The sequence below is a fragment of the Schistocerca piceifrons genome, chromosome 1, assembly GCF_021461385.2.
Source record: "Schistocerca piceifrons isolate TAMUIC-IGC-003096 chromosome 1, iqSchPice1.1, whole genome shotgun sequence".
Lineage (NCBI taxonomy): Eukaryota > Metazoa > Arthropoda > Insecta > Orthoptera > Acrididae > Schistocerca > Schistocerca piceifrons.
The window spans coordinates 1,057,975,705-1,057,993,843 of record NC_060138.1 but is presented as its reverse complement, the minus strand read 5'-3'; the positions used below and the strand labels follow the sequence as shown (position 1 = coordinate 1,057,993,843).

Genomic DNA, 18,139 nt, shown 5'->3' with positions numbered 1-18,139 from the left:
ACATATTTTTCTGCCATGTAAAAAACTGAATGTAGTTTCAGCAAGCTGCCACAGATTTTGCCTGTGAATGGAAAGAGTAGACATTATTACGGTGATATAAGTTGTACAGGGGCAGAGATAGTTTCATGAGAATTGCCGACAGATGTTATTCTGGTATATTGCTATGATGATTCTGTTGTGCTGGTGAGGGTGGAGACAGATGTGAAAGGAATTGTTGACTGACTCAATATGCTGGGTGTTGGACCAATTGGGAATTGTGTGATCCTATTTTTGTTGAAGAAAACAGAGCTGCAATAACACTGAATGCTGCATATTATTTTGAAATGCTTAACTTTTTTTCTGCACAAACAACTTATATCAGTACCAGTCAACATAAAAGAAATGTGATTCTGAGAAGATAGCGCCATGTGTAGAACATAATTTTTTTTAATATCAAATATTAATAAAGTTATATCTGAATGAAAAGTGCACATTCACTTTGCACTGTTTAGCTGAAAAATGTTATTTTTATTGTTTTTTTTATAAACTTCTTAGTTGGTAACGCTTTCAGCACTTGTATCTAACTAATTAACCATAAATATTTAAATTATTTAAGAAGAAAGGTTATATATACTGTAAAGTTACATTGCTATTACCTCCAATCACCCAGAGTACCTGCTACTTGCAGTACACATAGCAGCTAATAAAGCTAGATGTGACTCATCCAAATGCTGATAGATCTCTGGAGGTACTGGGAACCACGCAGTCTGGAGAACTTCTCAGAGTTGTTGAAGGGTGTACATGGTGGAGTCACGTAACAAACACAATGATCATAGTAGTTTCATAAATTGACAAATTGCTTGTTGGTTTCTGTCTTGAATTCTTTGGCTGACATTTGTTTGATGATTTTTCTGATGTTTCGCCAACCCAAATGGCTGGCACTGTCAATGCTTCACCCTCTAATGCTGGTGGTGGACTGGAGTCAAGCTCATAGCCACAGATTATATCTACCTGGCATGCCAATGTCCAATGGCTTTTCTGTGGACGTTTCTCACTTTGTTACCTGCAATGGTTGTGTGCCACGGCACAGGAATCCAGTATCAGTTTGCCTCGAGGCATTCTTCTTTTTTCAAGGTGGACAGATCCTGGATTCTTGTGCTGCAGTGGATGGGTTTTGCACGTAGTAAGGGGAGAACCCCAGTAGTAATGACCTTGGTTAAGCCCTTGGACGATGGGACATCAGGTACCTATAGTCTGTGTCCATGAGCTGATTCCAGTCCATCACCAGCACTGGAGGGTGAAGCACTGATAATACCAGCCACTCGTGCTGACAAAACTTCAGAAAAGTCTTAAAACAACCATTGGCTAAAGAATGTGCATCAACAGGCATTTTGTCAACAAGTTGCCATGAAACCCTTAACAATTTTGTACTTCCAGATTTGTGGAAAGGAACGTTATCTTGCTGATGCCATGATGATAAATCATACCTCAGTGAACCATCCAATAATCCAGCTGCTGCAACAATATACAGCGAGTCACATTATCATTTTATTTTAGTGTTGGTTAATGAATGCATACTAGTAGAAATTTAAATTGTTTTCTACACTACATGAGGATCACCAGATGTAATCTTCCCAGAGTTGGTGGCCATGCAGCAGAAGAAGATGCCTGATGCTGAATTTAATTGCTGTGATGACTGTTATAGTAATATAAAAGTAAAAGAAAATAGGGTATGTGGTGAGATATGTTCAATCTGTAAAGAGAGTCTGCACTGATATATTGTACATACCATGCTCAAGTTTTGCAATTCATGGCAGACTGTGTAATCTATGATTAATAAACTGTTGTGAATATGTTGTGAAGAAAAGTTTTATGGTGTTGATGCCTTTTGTGAGAGAACAGGGTGAGTCAGAAGTCTGCATACACCCCTGTAAAAGTCAAATGGCGTGAGAAATCATAAGTTGTCTGGTATGGGGTGTCTGTGGGTAGGGGAACAACTTATAGGAGCTATGGCAACAGCAGTGGCCATTTGAAATCCGACATCTGGCATATGAGTTATGTGTTTCAAATGGGAAAGGGTCATGTGGCATATCATTTTGAACTGCCTCTTTCTCAGGAATACACATGTGAAAACTATTTTAAGATATCTTTATTTGTGCAGGAGTTATGATCTGTTAAAATTTGAAACTGCAAGGTGGTGATCAAGTTTGTTTATTGTTGCAGATGATCCACAATGGCACTTACACAGGCAGGAACAAATTGAAAGTGTGTTAATAAGAGTTGGACAAAGTACCAGAGTAATTACTGCTGACTTCAATGCCTGGCATCCTGAGAGAAATGACATTTCACATATGAAAGTATCCAAGTTATTGGATAAATTTAGTGCAACAGGTTCTGTGTGGACAAGCCACATGGTGGGAACCCAGCAACAGCCACCAACAAGGAGACTGCAAGAGCAGTTGTGGGATTGTTAGTGAAAAGTCCATGTCGCAGTACATGCCATCTATCAGCAATATCCAGTGTCAGTCAGTGTTCAATCCTGCTTTTGTTGCACACACACTAATGGCACCCACAAAAGCTACAGTTGCAACATCATCTCTTGAAGGATGACCATGATCAATGGTTGCAGTTTTCAGAATGCACTCTGAACCAGTGTAATAGGAATCCAAACTTCATGTGACAGTGTTGTTCACTGATGAACCTAATTTTTATTTGCAAGGAGAAGAAAACAAAGTGGTCAGATGCAAACCCCTTGTGGGTGGATGCCTGTAAAGGTGTTGGTGGTGAAAAAGTGATGGTTTGGTGCGGGATTTTGGACAAAAGAATCATGGGTCCAGTGTCTATTGATGGAACCTCGACTGAGAAGAGGTATCTTAACATGCTCTGTGGTTATGCGCTTCCAACACTGTTGAATCCACAGGGTGATTTCCCAACCTTCTTCCAACATGACGGTGCACCTCCCCACCATGCTACTGAAGTAAGGTAGTTTCTGGATGAACAGTGCTCCTATCAAATGGCCACCACAATCCCCTGATCTTACACATATTGACTTTTATCTATGGGGATATTTGAAATCAATTGTGTATAAAATAAAAGTCAAGAATTTAGGCCATCTTTGCTGGCATACTGAGGAGGTGTGTGCCTCTGTTGACCCACCGACTGAGCAACATGTGCAGCAGGACCAGCAAAAAGGACTGTGATTGTGTGTCCAGTGCAAAGGCAGACATATTGAGCAGTTATGCTGTGATGCCGACTCTGACAGGTGTTCTAAACTTTAACAAGTCATAACTCCTACACACATAAAAATACCTTAAAACAGATTGCACATGTGTGTTCCTGAGAAAGAGACAATTCAAAATAATGAGCCACATGACCCCATCTAAAACATGTAACCCAAATCCAAGATGGCAGATTTCAGTATGACTGCTGCTGCCACCATAGCTCTTATAGGTTGTGCCCCCACCTACAGACACCCAATAGCAGACGCCACTATGATTCCTCATACTGTTCAACTTTTACAGGGATGTATCCAGACTTTTGTCTAACTCTGTAGATAGCACCATGAGTAATTAATGCCTATGAGCTATCATGAATATTAAAAGGAACATCAAATAATCTGAAAAGTTAAATCTAGATATGAGATTTTATGAAAAGTGCAAGATCACTAAAAGTGAAATGAAATGATCATGTGGCATTGTTGGCCGGGAGGCCCCAGATGGGGAAGTTTGGCTGCCAAGGGCAAGTCTTATTTCAGCCAACACCACATTGGGCGACTTGCGTGCTGAGGTTGAAGATGAAATGATGATGAGGACAACACAACACCCAGTCCATGAGCGGACAAAATCTACAATCTGGCTGGGAATTGAAACTGTGCCCGCTGCTTTGTAGGCAAGCACGTTACCACTCAGCTAAGCAGGCGGACACAAGATCAGTAATATATTTGAGAATCAAATGTTAGATAAAAGCAAGTTTTCATCAATAAATGGACATTTAATAGAAGGAAGAAAATGTGTGTTCTGCTTGAAAAGTTACAATAACTGTTAATTGAGAACATTGATTAAAGTAAAAACAAGGCCTATAAGTATCAATATAAATGTATTTGAAATCAGGAATTTCAAATATATGGGCACAATTATAGGGGCTTTATTCTTAATGAACAATTACAGCCAAAAAACAGAAACTTTTTCGATAGCTATCAACCTGTTCTTAAATTGACATAGTGGCTGTATCAGATTTTCTGTGTTTTTTTGAGATGTTATTTTCTCAAAGACACACTCTGTCGTTAACCTATTTTAATGTGCATCATAGTTTTGTTCAACACTTGCATAGGTTTATACATTTTTTATAGTTTTTGTGGTGTTACTATTTCTGTGATATTATTCTAATGTAATTTTATTAATACGTCAGGTATCTTTTGTGGTTGGCACTGCCTCTTATGTGAGCATCACCTGGGCATAAGTTTGGTGCTGGGTTGTCCCTCCTGTCCTTTAGTTGTCCGTTTATGTATATGATGCACATGGCCTTAGATTTCAGATGGATCATCTTAACTATCGACTAAGCCTTATGGATATGCCATGGCATTTCTATGGATTATTCTACTGCTGACGAAGCCTTATGATTTTTCACACAATATATAACACATAAGTTTATTTTACATTTCCAATGTATGTAATTTCTGATGTTCATTTTGCACATATGGCTTCTTGTACTAGTTATAATATATGCTATTTTCAAGTGTTATTACTTCTTCTGAGAGAGACAGGTTTATATCTGTCAAAGGCTGCATGATTCCCATTATATCTATAATCCTATAGTTTCTTAGTGGTGCCCTGTTCAAGATTTTAAATAATAGATCTTGGTAATATAAAAGTACAGTTTAAAGATCTATATTTGCCCCAAGAGCAAGAAGTTGGTTGGAATTAAGAATAAGCTCCAAACATTTAAATGTAGCAATAGGGTACACAGCATTGTGTTTTTATTGACATTTGATGTTCCTTTTCCACCCTGGTGGAATAATAATACAGAGATTCAATTTGCTATAGGGCATTTACGGGGAGATGCCTCGGAATGCTCTGTGTTGAACCAGTACGAATTTTGTAGAATATTTAAAGAAAAATATCGATCCACAGTGGGACAGCAGAAGCTGTTCAGAGTGTTAACAGATCGAAGTCCACATGGAAATAAATGGGGAAGATATTACTTTGAATAGGATATTGCGGAGACACGGCCTAGCCACAGCCTGGGGGATGTTTCCAGAATGAGACTTTCACTCTGCAGTGGAGTGTGCGCTGATATGAAACTTCCTGGCAGATCAAAACTGTGTGCCCGACCGAGACTCGAACTCGGGACCTTTGCCTTTCGCGGGCAAGTGCTCCACCAACCGAGCCACCGAAGCACAACTCACGCCCGGTACTCGGTGGTGGAGCACTTGCCCGCGAAAGGCAAAGGTCCCGAGTTCGAGTCTTGGTCGGGCACACAGTTTTGATCTGCCAGGAAGTTTCATATCAGCGCACACTCCGCTGCAGAGTGAAAGTCTCATTCTGGAACCATAGTACAGATTCCCTCAGTGACAAAATTCTGGAAAATGTGGCATTCTGTGTTACGGTGCCAGTATGCTCACTGGATGACTGGTCGGATGAGTTTGTTCCATTTACCAATTTTTTGCAATAACAAAGCTTCATAAAATTTTTCATCAGATGAGTAGGCAAAATGTTACTTTTGAGTTCCTCAAATGATTCTTACGTCAACCTTTTTACAATTATGGTGGCTTCCTTGAGATTTTGTTATTCATCAAGGCTTGTTTATGCATGTGATGAAACTCTCTTTGGTGTTATAGGAACTATCTAATCTGGCCATTGTACCATGGATGGTCATCCCTGTCCTTCATTAACTTACTCAGAAAATGTCATTATCAGAGGGATAACAGTTAGTGGTATGCAACTCTTGACTACTACTTTGTGTACCAATGACCTTTGTGTACCTTTCCACAATATTTTACATTGTGAGGACATGTGACCTGACAGTGATTAATCGATTGGATGAACAATTTAGAAACCCTGACGGACATGCAAATGTAAGATATGGATGTATTGATGTGTGTAACATCACCCATGTCTGGCAAGGGCATATATGGATGGTCATCCCTGTCCTTCATTAACTTACTCAGCAAATGTCATTACCAGAGGGATAACAGTTAGTGGTATGCAACTCTTGACTACTACTTTGTGTACCAATGACCTTTGTGTACCTTTCCACAATATTTTACATTGTGAGGACATGTGACCTGACAGTGATTAATCGATTAGATGAACAATTTAGAAACCCTGACGGACATGCAAATGTAAGATATGGATGTATTGATGTGTGTAACATCACCCATGTCTGGCAAGGGCATATATGGCAGGAATGTTCCATTTACCAACTTTTTGGAATAACAAAGCTTCATAAAATTTTTCATCAGATGAGTAGGCAAAATTTTACTTTTGAATTCCTCAAATGATTCTTACGTCAATCTTTTTACAATTATGGTGGCTTCCTTGAGCACAGAGAGCACAGAACATTCACAGAACTTCCATAGCGGGCAAATATATAGCCACCTTGCAGCAGATTCTCTCAGTTGCTATTAGCTGACTTTACCTTTACAAGTGGCACTGCTGTTTACTTGGACCAATTTACACATGTGTAAAATGAAAACTTTCATGGCTGGAAATGTCACAGTTAATAAAATGTTCCAGGCTATTATGCCATGGTCAAATAGATTTTACTTTAAAACCTGATGCTTCATCCCCAACTGTGGAGGACATTTTCAAGGGGGATTGTAACTTTGTTGAATGTCTGAATCACACCCTGGATTGCTAATGACTACAGAAATATTTCACTTCCACGAACTTCTGCACAGTGGTGTGATGTCACATGTTTTGAATACGCGAGGACAACTGGCCATTGTCGACTGCCGTTGTCTGCTGTTGCTATCATCCCATGGTGGAAGACTGGTACACATTTTCTTCAGCACCAGAATCCAAATGTCATTCAATTTCAAGCCCTCCACCTTCCTATTGAAACTCCTGGTGTGTTTTGCAATCTCTGTGGCCTCTCTGTATAGTTTTTCAAGGTATCCACTTGTGGCTGCCAGTACTTGAGTCCTATCAAAATGAATGTGGTGGTCTTCTGGCTGTAAGTTATGTTCTGCAACAGCTGATCCATCTCTCTCCACTCTTTTGCAATTGCCCTTGTGCTCTTCAAATTGTTTTTTGACAGTCCTTTTTGTAGTACCCACATACACCTCCCCACAACCACACAAAATCCTATAAATTCCAGGTTTTTTCAGTGGTTGGCAAGTATCCTTGGCTGATTTTAGGTGATCTTGTATCTTCCGTGTGGGTATGTAGATTACCAGGATGTTCCGCTTTTTCAGGATTCTTCCTTTGCCATCAGTCACATGCTTAATGAACGGCAGGAAATCTTTAGATTTCACTAGTGCTTGAGCATTGCTATAATTTCTACATGGTGGTCTTCATGCTCTTTTCACCTCAGTGAATGAATAACCATTCTTGAACTATGCATTGGTGAGATGTTTTGATTCTGTATCAAACAGCTCTGGTTCACAGATTTTCCTTGTTCTATCCACCAGCATTTTTATGATGCCTTGCTTTTGTTGTGGGTGGTAGTTCAAATCTCAGTGTAAGGAATGGTCTGTGTGCATGGGTTTTCTGTAAACTGTGTGGCCCAACAAGTACATCAAGAAACTTTATTTTCCATCTGCCTCAGTCTCCTTGGTGAACTTAATCTTCTAATTGATCCTGTTCAGATATTTGTGAAAATGATCCAGTTCCTCCTTGCAACGTCACATAACAGAACCAGATATTCGGTTTCTTGTTCACAGTTTCCAATGCCTGCTCCTCGAATTTTTCTATAAAGAAGTTTGCTATAACCAGGCTTAAGTGGCTCCCAATAGTGACACCATCCATCTGTTCATTGAACTCTTCATTCCATTCAGTAGTGAGCCAGGTTGTGAATTGGACATTCAACAAAGCTTTGATCCCCCTTGAAAATGTCCTCCATAGATGGGGATGAAACATCGGGTTAAAAAGTGAAATCCATTTGACCACGGAATAATAGCCCGGGATATTTTATTAATTGTGCATTTAGACTCGTGTTGTATAGTGCTCTGATTTATGAGCATGTGGCTTCCACCACAGCTGACTTAAGGGAACTTCACTTTAGGTCCCACTTACAATATAAATACATAGTGAATTAGTAGTGCTTGGACAAGTTTCAATCAGGAACTTTTGCACATTAATTTCTGTTTGGAACTATGACTTATATTGGATTCCGGCAAGAACTATTATTGTTCAGTATCAAGGAATAATAGACAATTTTCATCTGTTGTTACAAATATTTGTTTGTGTTCAGTTCATGTAGTTAGCTGTAAAGTGATGGTTACAATATTGCCAAAGAGGAGGCACCAGTTTTGGTTCACCAAGCACTATTATAGATGCAAAATTTCTTGAGTTTTGCCAGCACAACTAAATTAGTATCAGCAATTGCTCAAGCACTTAACTAGTTCAGTGTTGCAGCAGAAACAAGTGCTGCCAGCCGATCACACATTTCAGCAATTCAATAGCTAGAAGTATATCCAAAACATCTTGTACTGAACTTTGAGACAAGTTATATCAAAATTAATATCCAAATTGTCAATGGATTCTACAGTATTTCCACTTGGGTTGGCTTACCAATCTCTGCAATGCAGAACCACCTGCTCTTTACTGTTTTCTTCATGGCAGCAACTTCAGGTTTTGCAAGGTGCGATGCTCCTTATGGAAGAGGAACAGTGCGAGGTTGTGGTGCCATCCTCCTGGAGGTTTTGCTGCTCCAAACCCTACACCCTGTCTGCAGCACGTGGTCTAGCGGTCGCGTTCTCGCTTCCTGAGCATGTGGTCTTGGGTTCGATTCCCTGCAGGGTCAGGGATTTTAACCTTCCTCAAGATGACTGGGTGTTTCTGTTGTCCTCATCATTTCATCATCTTTCATGAAAGTGGCAAGATTGAACTGAGCAAAGGTTGGGAATTTGTACAGGCACTGATGACTGTGCAGTTGATCACCCCACAAACCAAACATTATCATGCAACCCTACACCAGTCCTACTGGGGCATTCCCATGATAAAGCAGCTGGCACATTGCTAGATATATTGGCCTTGTATAGATGATGATGTTGCATGGGTTGTTTGACAGTGTTCCATTTATCAGGCACACTAGCTGACCCTACCCCTGTCCATGGCCAGCACCAATTCAGCCAGGGAATCAAGTTCAGGGAATCAAGTTCTGATTGAGTTCAAAGGCTTTTCTTTGTGTCCATGTGGTTGACTGTCATGGTCCCCTTCTCTCAGTTACTGCATGCCATCCACCTCCATCAGACAATAATGACATCCAATAAGGGAGCCTTGGAGCAACAGAGGGTCCATCCCAAACACTGGTGGCCAACAACAGCCCCCAATTCGCAATTATCAATTTAAAAATGTTTTGCACACTGTAACGTGACAGCTTTGAATCCATAATTAACTATTAGATACATAACTTTTAATGTAATACTCTGTACACAACTTTTAATGTAATATCCAATACATTCTATTGAGTACTAAAATGTCTCATGACCACATTTTACATTTTATTTTTCACTATTTAATATGGAAGAATTGAAGATTATGTAACAACTGATACTAAGCATACTGTATTATCAACAAAGTCACAAATTTCAATAACTTGTAATAACGTTTTTGTAATTTTATAGTTTTCCGAAACAAGATAGTCAAATCTAAAGGAACATTTACTTGATTTTGTAGTACAGTTGCTTTCATATGAAATTATCATTTTGAAAGTCCCAGATTATACTGGCATAGAGGTTTCAGTAATGTTTAAAAATGCGTAACATAAAGTATTAAATGTTAGTAATTGAAATAACAATGGTATTTAATAGCAAATTAGAGCTTCTTTTGAACTGGTTGTTAATAATTCATATTTTTATCAACCTATATATGAATAACTAATCGTTTAACCCTTAACTTCCCAATTCACTTTTTGGTCACACACTGCGCCAGGTGCAGTCTGACTGCCTGCTATATTTAATCAGCCATAAAAATTGCATTCAGAAATTCAGTGAAACAGTTCAGATTTTATGTAAAAGGTTACTTTGATAGCACACAACAAGAAATATGTATTCAAATAAATTATAAAGTTTATTTTTACACACACAAAAAAAAAAGTTAAACAGAAAACTACATGAAATGAACATAGTATTAATTACATGATAACAATAATGCTATGGAAACTCATATGCCCCGCACTCCAAATTTTACTTTTTACTATATCTTTACTGTTTATTACATATGTAAAAATAGAAACACAAAAAAACTACCACACAACATTTAAACACGAAAATTGCACTAGTACATTTTAGGTGTTTAGTTTTCTTCTCAGAGGTTTTCTTTGCCCTTGCTGGAAATTTTTGTAGAGATTTTAAGTCAGATTGGCAGCAGTGGCAAATTATATGTCTTGAAATTCCGTGGCAGATTGAAACTGTGTGGTGGACCAAGACTCGAAACCTGTGAAGTTAAGAAGGTAGGAGACGAGGTACTGGCAGAATTGAAGCTGTGAGGATGGGTCGTTAGTCGTTCTTGGGTAGCTCAGTCGGTAGAGCACTTGACTGCAAAAGGCAAAGGTCCTGAGTTTAAGTCTCGGTCCAACACACAGTTTTAATCTGCCAAGAAGTTTCATATCTTTGCACACTCCTCTGCACAGTGAAAATCTCACTCTGGATAAGATGTCGCTCTTTTCAGGTGGAACATGTTTTGCGTTTTTCCAATCATTCTACTTTTGGTTCTGCTACACCCAAAACACAGTGAAGGAAAAAAGAAGTTCATGGGGTATGTGATACTTGTTGACTTGCTCTTTATCTGTGGTATCACCAACGAGTTTACAAGCTTCTTCAAAACTTAAAATGGTTCACCTGAGTATTGTCTTTGTAGGAATTGTGAAGGAAAATGCATTTACCCCACTTATGTCCAACATGCTGAAAAATAATGTCATTGGCCATCTTTGGAAGAGGCTTCGATGTGCAGCAGTATTTGTTTCAACCTGTAAGCTTTTGAGTTATAGATCATATGGATCCAAAGGGACCTGTATTACACCCGGAATTAAAAAGTCAAGTGAAACCATGAAATTACTAAGTTTAAAGTTAAAAACATGTCATGATCAGCAGTTTGTTGAGTATGTGAGGACATACAAGAAGACTTACTGCAAAGTAATAGCAAAAGCAAAATTATTAAGTAATGATAGATTAATACGACAGGCTAGTAACAAGTCCAGAATGATGTGGAAAATGGTAAAAAAAGAAACTGGGGGTCAAACTAAAGAACAGGAAATCAATCTTAAAAATAATGAAAATATTCCCATAGAAAAAGATGCCATGGCAAACTATGTAAACAATTATTTTGTAAATATTCCTCTTACTTTAAGTAGTAAATTTAAGCAACAACCAACAGTGACAACTCCAATGGTAAATACCAGCATGATGGCAATGCCAACAGATGAGCATGAAGTTCTAAAAGTCATTAAATGCTTGAAATCCAAAATGTCCTCTGGGTTGGATGATGTACCTGTATCAATAATTAAGAAAATTGCTCCATGTGTTGTCAAACCTATAGTGCACATAGCAAACTTGTCCCTTAGTGAAGGGATATTTCCGGACAAACTTAAAATCTCCAAAGTGATACCTCTATACAAAAATGGTGACAGACATAAAATAGAAAATTACCGACCTATGTCTCTCCTCCCAGCCTTCTCCAAAATACTTGAGGAATTAATGAAAATCAGGGTTACAAAATATCTAGAAAAAGATAAACTAATAAATAACAGTCAACATGGCTTTTGAGCAGGGCACAGTGCAGAAACAGCCACATTGGACTACACAACAGAAATAGTAAGAAATTTGGAGTCAAATAAACAGGTTGTTGGAATTAATCTAGATTTATCCAAAGCCTTCGATACTGTGAACCATGTAATATTACTAGAGAAACTTGAAGCAATAGGCATCAGGGGTACTGTTAAAAAATGGTTTGAATCTTATCTGCAAAACAGGTCACAAGTTGTTGAGCTGTGGTCATCCAACAATCTTCACAATTTTAAACTCATATCTGAACCAAAACAAATTGAAATAGGTGTTCCACAGGGCAGCATTCTGGGCCCATTGTTATTTCTAATTTATATCAATGATATACAGGCTCCAGACAGCTCAGCCAAAATTCTACTATTTGCAGATGACACGAGTATCATAATTAGTGATATAAAAGAATCATTGTGTACTACAGCACAGAAAATGCTCTCATACATACAGTCATGGTTTTATTCAAATAAGCTGACATTAAATACAAACAGAACACACTTTATACAGTATGGAAGCAAGTGTCAAGGGGAAGATATGTGCCTCATGCTGGATAGCAAACAAATAGAAAAAGTGTACACCACAAAGTTTCTGGGAATGCGAATTGACCAAGATTTAAACTGGAATGAACACAGTTTATATCTTACTCAGAAACTTAGCTCAGCATGTTTTGCCTTAAGAATAATATCCAAGGTATGCAAGCAAAGAATGTATTAGAGCAGTGTATTTCAGTTATTTCCAATCAGTTGCAAGCTATGGCATAAGTTTTTGGGGAGAAACCAGGTCAAGACTAAATGACATTTTTATTATGCAAAAAAGAGCTATTCGTATCATGACACACAGCCCACCACAAACTCACTGTAGACCCTTATTCAGACAACTAAAGATACTTACAATACCATCAATATATATTTTTAAATGCCTGGAAATGATAAGTAAAAATAACTGCAATCTCCAAACCAACTCAAGCTACCATTATCACAATACAAGGCATTGTGAAGACTTCCACATTCCCTATGTAGCAAAAACTAGAAGTCAGAAACATGTTAGCCACTTAGGAATAAAGCTTTTAAATGCACTTCCATCTCAAATCAAAGGCAAAAATAATTTGAAGCATGAAGTAAAAAAATACTTGATGGAAAAATGCTACTACAGTGTAAATGAATACCTGTCTCAGACTGTGGATTGAAACCTGTAGCCTACTTATTTTTAAAAAAATTCAGACTAATTTAATGATGTTTTCAACTTTGTAATTATGATACTTAGGAAAAATCTGTTAAATATCCGTAATACGTTTTGTGTATATCCGTAACACGTTTTGTGTATAAGGCATAGTTCATGATCTAAAATTGTTTATCGTGAGCACGTACTTTTGTTTTTTGGGTAATAAGTTCTTGTACACTACTTATGTACTATGTGTATGTAATTTGTTTGCTGTTTGTGTATGTTTGTCAATTTACTATGTGTATGTGTTGTTATGTGTTACGTGTAATCAAATGACAAATCCTATATCACATGTGTGATCTATTGGATGCTAAATAAATAAATAAATGTATTTCTAACAGATCTTCTAGCTACAAATTGTCTCCACACTTCTGTCTTCAACACTTTGATCACTTATTTCAGGCAAGGAATTCACAGCTGGCAAAATAAATTTGTCTTTACTTTCACACTCTTCCTATACTGTATTATATTCACTTTCAATTTTGTTATCACTACCTGATCCAGCATCACTTCCTAAACTGTCCTAAACTATTTTCAAACATTATCCCCAAAGTTAGGACCCATTAAACATGAACAGTAGACATAGACTTCTCTACTGAATTCATAGTGCAAAGTCTCAGAGACCACTAGCACAAAAGAAGCAGTAATAGTATGGGTACAAATCATATTCAAGTGGCTACTGACAAAGGAAACCATGGCAGCTTCAGCAAAGAGCAACTACACAATGCTGTAATCTCCTACCCCATCATTATGCATTAGAAACAGAGGAAAATAAATGCTAGTGGTCTGTGAGACCGCAGCTGGGATATTAAGGGTTAAGAAAACAAACTGTATGAAACATTTTCCTCATTATTGTAAAGCAAAACATTACACTTGAATGTTTGTGAATATGTAATTTTTCATTATAACTTTACAAAAGAATTGATTCTAATAAGGAGTATGGCAATAGGGATTGTTATGTTTTCATAGAGGGCTACTATAAATGATTCATTTGTTTTCAAAGCTCTGCATTTTCCAAAGTACAACATGTACAAATATTTTTTGGATTAAAGCTCTGTCTCTACATGGTGCCAGCTGGACAAACAGTGCCAATGCTCTGTTTTGTGGCAGGTTGATTGGTTATGGTGGGGAGTTTCAGGTAGGGTGTGTAGTGAGAGAGGGAGCCTGGGAAAGGGACTGGGGTTGGCTGGCTAACAGGTAGAGGGGAGCAGTTGGTTTGCTGGCTAGGAATGCAGGAGGGAGGTTGACAGGTATATGGACTAGGCATGGAATGCACAATTGGAGGGACTGGTGGGTAGCAGCGAACATTAAAGGTGATTTTGGGACTGAATTGGACGTGGTTGACAAGATGGAGGAAGGGAAAACTATTGAGTGAAGAGTGCGAAGACAATGCATTACATGAGATTGAGGCCAGGACAATTACAGGAGCGGAGGGTGTGTTGCAAGGATAACTGCCATCTGTGTAGTTCAGAGAAGCTGGTGGCAGAAGGAAGCATCCAGATAGCCAGGGTTGTGAAGCAGCTGTTTAAATTGAACATTTTGTACTCAGCTGCATGTTGTGCCACTGGATGGCCAACTTTGTTCTTGGCAATAATGTGGCGGTGGACATACAATCTAGTAGACAGCTGTTTGGTATTCTTACTGACATAAAAAGTAGTGCAAAATTTGCAGTACAATTCGTATACATTGAGATGACAAAAGTCATGGGATACCTCCCAATATCATGTTGGACCTCCTTTTTACCAGCATAATGCAGCAACTCGATACGGCATGGACTCAACAAGTTGCTGGAAGTAGCCTGCAGAAATGTTGAGCCATGCTGTCTCTATAGCTGTCCATAATTTTGTAAGTGTTGCAGTGTGGGATTTAGTGCTTGAACTGACCTCTTGATTATGTCATGTAAATGTTTGATGGGATTCATGTCAGGTGATATGGTTGGCCAAATCATTCGCTTGAATTATCCAGAATGTTCTTCAAACCAAACACAAACAATTGTGACCTGGTGACATGGCGCATTGTCATCCATAAAAATTACATAATTGTTTGGGAACAAATGATCTCCAAGTAGCTAAACATAATGATTTCAAGTCAATGATCAATTCAGTTGGACTGGAGAACCCAATTCATTCAGTTGTTCCAGTCCAGGGTGATACTGGGTGATAAGGTGGCGCTCTTTTGTTGTTGATTCTTGGGGTGGTGAGAGGATAGGGGATGTGTGAGAATTGGCACTGCCCCCAAGGACCAGCTGCAAAAGAGTGCCCCCTTGTCACCCAGTATCATTCTGGACTGGAACAAGTGAACCATATCCTTCACCAGGGCTTTGATTATCTCTCATCCTATCGTAATTAGGGACTTCCTACTCAAGTTCCTTCCCACCCCTCCTCAACTGGTGTTCCACATGCAGATTGGAGTTATTCTTACATGTCTTCCACTTGTATAATCATCCTGGCCCCAATTTCAGGTTACCCACTGTCCCTGCATCCTCCACTTAACAGTTTCCCCTTCCACCATCCTGTCGCCCCCTACCAGTTCACATCCCACATTGCTTTCAGCGTGGACTTCTCCTCCCTTCCCCTACAATTGTGCATTACTTGCCTAGCCCATATACCCACCACCCCTCCCTCCTGTGTTCCTAACTGGCAAACTGACTGCCTCCCTCTCAGCTGATAGCCACCCACTTACAGTCCCTCTCCCTCTATCCATCCCACCTGATACTGCCCCCCAACAACCATCACCTGCTGACAAAAAAGCATTTGCACTGTTAGTCCAGCTGGCACCATGCAGTGACAGAGGCACGTGTATGCATGTGTGTGCTTTCTGTCTGCATTTTACTCTAGTTCATCAAAGGATAACACTGATAGCTAGCAAGTTTTCTTTCTTTTGCATGTGCCTAACAACAACTCAACAATCCTGCTTTTTGGTGAGTGGCCTCCTTTAATCCAAAGCATTTACATTCTACAAGAATTTTCCTACAACACTTGCACAAATGTGACTGGTACACGAATAGAACTGTAAAGTTGTCAAGTTTGCATTTTGCGTTCTACAATTGTTTTATAAGTGCTTCCCTGGCTTGTGACACATGTCCAAGCAGTAGTCAAGTTCATTCCATACCTTATGTATCAACATCCTGTCAATGCTCATCACAGCACCATTGATGCATTCTCTGAGATGTTCCAAAAGCAGTGAGGTACAAAAATGTGATCCCAAAGGAAAAAGTCACATGGTGTTATGTTAGGCAACTTCGAGCAGGATGGGAGGGGGGGGCAAGGGAATGGAGCTACATCACCTTCACCACTACGCCCAATCTGGTGAAGTGATAGTACATTGTTTAGGTAGTGACAAACATCGATGTTCCAATCATGGCGTACCCTGTCTTGTTAGAAGATGAGTTCTCAGGATCAGCAGTCAGTTATGAAAACAACCAAAACTGCAACATATCAAGGTAGAAGTAACTGTCACAGTTTTCTCACAGGAGAAAAGCAGCCCATACAGCTTTGTCTGTCACAATATCTTGTTAATGTACCATAATTTCATGATGCTGTTCAGTGCCTCACTCTCTCACACTGTTCTGATTAATTTTTTCAGATAAACAGAAGGTTACTTCACTGGTGAATGTCAGCTCTGAGATAAAATTATCATCCTCCAGTGCTTCCTGCGTTATGATGTAAAATTGAAGGGACTGGCCATAATCTTCTAGTTTTAACTCTTGCACAGGTTGCAGACAGTATGGTATGAAATGTAACTGCTGTTGTGAAATCTTCCACAGAGTTTGCTGCAGTATTCCAAGTTTGTGGCTTGCATGGACCATTAATTTTTTGTACTGCATGTGCTGTAGTATTTCAAGTTTGCAGCTTACATGGGCCACTGATTCTTTTTGTATTGCATTCCTTCACCCTCTCCATGGTTGCATCACTTAGTCAACAGGTACTCTTCTGTTTACAGAGAAAAAACACCACCCCTGCCTAATTGTTGATACCAATGCACAATGCTCTGTTTACATTTCATTTTTTCCCATAATTGTTTCTGAATGCCATTGCACTATTGTAACAGTGCACCATACCATTAGATCCAATTTATCAGTTTTCCCTTATGCAGTGCATGTTGGACTACCAGTGGTTAATAGGTCCCTACCCTTTTACATCTACCTCCCTTGACATGGGATACAGCATGTTACACAACTTGGGTCTCACTGGCTCAGTTTCAGTGAAAGGCAACATCTCGAACTTGTTGTTTAAGGGGACTGGTGTAACACCCTGCATTCTCCCTCATCCCTGACTCCCCTGTACAGGGTGCTTATCCCTAACACTGACATGCCACTCACAGTCAAGTGGTCTATTAATGACAGACACAGTACTTTCTGTCAATGGGAAGGTATTTATAAGAGGGGGTAGTACTTGAGGTAGCTTTAGTATATTTTGAACATGACTTTCAGTAGCCCTTCCAAAACGCCTACCCCAACTGCCTTACAGTAGTCAGGGCACAACCAGCTGAAGTCACTCATTGTTGAACAGATCCCACAGAGCTACCAAACTATGGGGATGTTGACTGGTGTTTCACCTGTTGCTTTTAAAAGTCCCAGACTTTCAAATGCCATTAAGATTGCATAATTTATCGGGGCCAGCTGAGGTGCATTAGAGTGCCTGGCCTCTCCTCCACCCACGAAAATATTTGTGCAGCCCTGTGATCATATCTGGTATCATCTTGGAAGATGTTAGTGCCCGTAGCATACTCATCATGAAGATGTAGACAAAAAGGCTACAACTGGTCACCAAGAATGTTGAAATAAATGTTCTGGTTCATATTCATGAGTGGATCCATACAGCATGGAAGCTTTTTCTGCCTGAATGACATATTACACATACTGAGGATTAAATTCATCACTCTGCATCTTAAGTCATTTGAAAAGAGGCAAAATCAGAACTCATTGGACCACACTACATGACTCCAGTCAACTACTGTTCAGTTTCTGTGTCATTTGGCCCACTGAAGACATGCTGTTTC

General features: G+C 39.2%; 1 protein-coding gene across 1 annotated transcript in view; it reads right to left on the bottom strand.

Annotated features, from left to right (window-relative positions):
• LOC124777518 (short transient receptor potential channel 4-like) overlaps positions 1-18,139 on the bottom strand; it is a 268,299-nt gene that overhangs the window by 42,664 nt on the left and 207,496 nt on the right. The gene's annotated exons all lie outside the window — the stretch shown is intronic.